Source organism: Pangasianodon hypophthalmus, chromosome 19 (assembly GCF_027358585.1).
Source record: "Pangasianodon hypophthalmus isolate fPanHyp1 chromosome 19, fPanHyp1.pri, whole genome shotgun sequence".
Taxonomy (NCBI): domain Eukaryota; kingdom Metazoa; phylum Chordata; class Actinopteri; order Siluriformes; family Pangasiidae; genus Pangasianodon; species Pangasianodon hypophthalmus.
In genome coordinates, this window is record NC_069728.1 from 4,564,607 (window position 1) to 4,569,077 (window position 4,471).

The 4,471-nt window shown below is 40.2% G+C and overlaps 1 protein-coding gene across 1 annotated transcript in view; it reads right to left on the reverse strand.

Moving 5' to 3' along the window:
* Nucleotides 1-1,315, reverse strand: part of cracd (capping protein inhibiting regulator of actin dynamics) — a 36,769-nt gene extending 35,454 nt beyond the window's left edge. Inside the window, exon 1 of the mRNA XM_026944447.3 lies at nt 1,129-1,315. The gene's annotated coding sequence lies outside the window, so the exon portion shown is untranslated. The remainder of the gene's footprint in view (nt 1-1,128) is intronic.
* Nucleotides 1,316-4,471: the final 3,156 nt, after the last annotated feature.

Consider the following 4,471-nt stretch of genomic DNA (forward strand, 5'->3'; position numbering starts at 1 on the left):
GTTTACATTTATTTACATTTGGGCAGCAACTTGCAATTGACATGGGATATCCTAAAATCCAAGCAGATGAAAAATATGAGAATATTTGCTTAAGGACCCAACAGAGGGAAAGATAAAATCTAAACAAATCTGTCATGCATGTCACTGTCATGTTATCACTGTATGCAAATTACATATGTTGTTCCAGGTCCTCAGTTGTTTGTGGTGTGTAATAGCATCTGATCTGTGCGATGTAGGGGAATCTTATGAAACCTAAGTGGAAATTATAACCTAATAAATTATATAGTTTACACCAGTTTCTGTTATTTAGGCAACCATGAATGGTATTTGGTAACATATGAGAACAATTCAGTATGTACACACATGTCATACCCTGTTAGGGAGCATACTGTGGGCCTACAGTACAAACATGACATCATCGCAAAAATGCATGGGGTTACTTGCAGAAAGCGAAATATTTACATATTTATATACAGTGAAACCTCAGTTAATCGATGCAGATGTACACAATATTCCACAACTGTGAATATATTCTGAAACCTGCTTCCTGTTTGCTATAAGGCTGCAGTGATAGAGAACAGTCCTGATGTCTGGACGCTCTGTCCATGCTGTTGTTGGCATGCTTGTGGCACAATAGCATACACGGTGGCACTGCTGGTCTGTACATTAGGAAAGCAAATGCAGCCATATGCAAATAAATCAAAGCATCATGGGTTAAAGCACCAACAGAAAAAGCCATACTGGTGACAGGACATTATAACCCTGTTAAATATGGTGTTGTGTAGTGTATGGAAAATGATGGGCGACGTCTTAGAATTTAAGCCAAAATGAGAGGCTGATGAAAAAGACAAGATGTGAGACACAGACAGACAACACAAGGCGTCACTTGTAAATAAGAAGGTGTCACTTGTGTATTCTATGGTATATAATACCTTTTTTTTTTTTTTTTCTTTTTCAAATGCACGTCGACACATCCGTGCCCCAGTCCACCCCCACCCACCCCTGTGTGCTTACATCTGTGCAGAACAGTCTATAGAACAATATGAGCTACGACAAGGTCAACATCACAGATACAGCTCTGCGTCTGCCCTGAAAGCCATCACAAGGTAGTGAAAATGAATGTCTTACCTCCCTGTGTGTGTGATAAGCGTGGATCAGTGGTGCCTCGCGCGCGTCCTGCAGCGCTCCGTCATCTCCATTCACGCGCCAGCTCTCCGACCTCTTTGTGTATGTGTGTGTGTGTGTGTGTGTGTGCGCGCGCGTGTGTGTTGCTGATGCTGCGCGCGCTCATCGCCCTCCTCCACTCCTTCTCCTTCTCCTCCTCCTCCTTTTCCTCTTCCCCTTCCCCTCCTCCTCCTCTTCTTCTTCCTCGCTTTGGGCTCCGCGTGCAAGCTCCTGCACGACGCCTGCACGTGCCGGAGGGTGTGGCACCGGGAGCCTTGCACGAAAAGTAGTCCATCGGACGTCGAAACCTTATATTGTGTACACCAGGTCCGGCAGCAGAGTATTCTACCCTACTCAGTAGTATGTCATGGCAGTCTGCATCTTCAAACGCACGCAAGCATACTAGCCTACTGTGTAGTGTGTGATAGTAGGATACACCTCCAAAGGTACAATCTAGTACTTCCCTACTAATGTCAGAATAGTCTAGACTACTTGATTATACCTTCAGTGAAGTGCTAGTATAGCACTCTACTAATAGTATGTCATAGTAGGCTACACCTTTAGAGGTACACCAAGATACTACTCTACTAATAGTATGTCATGTTAACAGGTGTAGTATGCTAGTATAGTACTATATTAATAGTATGTGATAGACTACACCTCTGTGTATGCCAACATACTACTTTACTTGTAGTATATCATGTTAATTTACACCTCCAGCAGGTGTAGTACATTAGTATAGTACTCCACTAATAGTGTGTAATAGTAGGCTACACCTTTAGAGGTACACCAAGATACTACCCTACTAATAGTATGTTACATTAGGCTACACCTCTAACAGGTGTAGTATGCTAGTATAGTACTCCACTAATAGTGTGTAATAGTAGACTACACCTTTAGAGGTACCCCAAGATACTACCCTACTAATAGTATGTTACATTAGGCTACACCTCTAACAGGTGTAGTATGCTAGTATAGTACTCCACTAATAGTGTGTAATAGTAGACTACACCTCTAGAAGTATGCCAAGATTCTACCCTCTAGTTAATTTACACCTCTAGCAGATGTAGTATGCTAGTATAGTACTATATTAATAGTATGGGATAAACTACACCTCTATGTATGCCAACATACTACCCTACTTATAGTATATCATATTAAGCTACACCTCTAGCAGGTGTAGTATGCTAGTATAGTACTCTATTGGTAGTATGGGATAGTAGACTACATCTACCCTACCAATAGTATGATACATAAGGTTACACCTTTACCAGGTGTAGTATGCTAGTATAGTACTCTACTAATAGTGTGAAATAGTAGGTTACACCTTCAGAGGTACACCAAGATACTACCCTACTAATAGTAAGTCATGTTAATTTACACCTCTAGCAGGTGTAGTATGCTAGTATAGTACTCTACTAATAGTATGTGATCATAGGTTACATCTTTAGAAGTATGCCAAGATACTACCCTCTTGTTAATTTACACCTCTAGCAGGTGTGGTATGCTAGTATAGTACTCTATTAATAGTATGTGATAGACTACACCTCTAGGTATGCCATCATACTACTCTACTAACAGTATGTCATGTTAGGTTACATGTCTAGCAGGTGTGCCAACATACTACCCTACTAAAAGTATGTTTCATTAGATTACACCTCTAACAGGTGTAGTATGCTAGTATAGTACTCTACTAATAGTATGTGATAGTAGGTTACACCTCTAGTGGTACACCAAGATACTACCCTACTAATAATGCATCATATTAATTTACACCTCTAGCAGGTGTGGTATGCTAGTATAGCACTCTACTGATAGTATGGTATAGACTACACCTCTATGTACACCAGCATACTACTCTACTAAAAGTATGTCACACTGAGTTGCACTTTCAGCAGGTGTAGTATGCTAGTATAGTACTATATTAATAGTATGTGTTAGTAGGCTACATCTCTAGAAGTATGCCACTATCAGCATGCATATTTTTGACATTTTCTCCCCCTTATAAATCCTTCTCAACTAGTCTCTTTTTTTTTTAACCTTTTATCAGAGAAGCACTGAGTGATTTGCACTAAGTGATTATTTGTTGTGTACATTGTTTTTTTTTGCTCCAATTTTTTATTCTGCTATTTGTCTAAATATTTATTTGTTATTTAAATGGTTTGGTAATACTGTAACAGTCATACCAATAAAGCTCACTGAATTTAAACTGAAGTTATCTCTGACTCTCTGGTCCACATCTTCCTCAGAATTTATTTTGTTTCTCACTGCCTACCGAATTTAAGTCAGATTCCAAGACTTTGAACAAAAGAACTGTAAATACACCATATGGCCAAAAGTTTGTGGATATCTGACCATCACATCCATATGTGCTTGTTGAACATCCCATTCCAGATTTAGTCCCTTCTGCTGTTATAATAAGCTTAATTCTTCTGTGAAAGGCTTTACACTAGACTTTGGAGTGTGGCTGTGGGGATTTGTGTTCATTCAGCTACAAGAGCATTAGTGAGATCAGGCACTGATGTTGGTGAGGAGGTCTGGGGTTCAGTCGGTGTTCCAGTTCATCCCAAAGGTGTTCAGTGGGGTTGAGGTCAGGACTCTGTGCAGGACACTCGAGTTCTTCCACTCCAACCTTCACACACCATGTCTTCATGGAGCTCGCTTTGTGCACAGGGGCATTGTCATGCTGGAACAGGTTTGGGCCTCTTAGTTGCAGTGAAGGGAAACTGTAAAGCTACAGCATACAGAGACATTCTATACAATTGTGTGCTTCCATCTTTGTGGCAACAGTTTGGGGAAGAAGCACATATGGGTGTGATGGTCAGGTGTCCACATACTTGTGGCTATAATGTATGTAGAATAAAAAAAGTACAGACTTTGGCCAAAGCATTGCCACCAGTTTTCCATCTGGAGTCTAACTCCAGTGTAGAAGTCTATTTACTACTGAAATGGCTTTTAAGGATTATTTCTGATGCCCACATTTACTTTTTCACTCTATAAATCACAGATATTTCCTCTTGTTTATGTACACAAGTATGGGATACTAGCCCAGCCTAAAGGAAACTATAAAGCGACAGCATACAGAGACATTTTATACAATTGTGTGCTTGTAGCTTTGTTTCAGCAGTTTGGGGAAGAAGCACACATGGGTGTGAAGGTCACGTGTCCACATACTTTTGACTATATAGTATATCTCTTGAGGCCAGACATCAAATTTTCATTAAAAAAATATGAAAGTGGTTCTGGTTTTAAGTCACATCTTGATTTGCTTAGGCGCGTGGTGGTGCTATTTCACCATGGATACCTC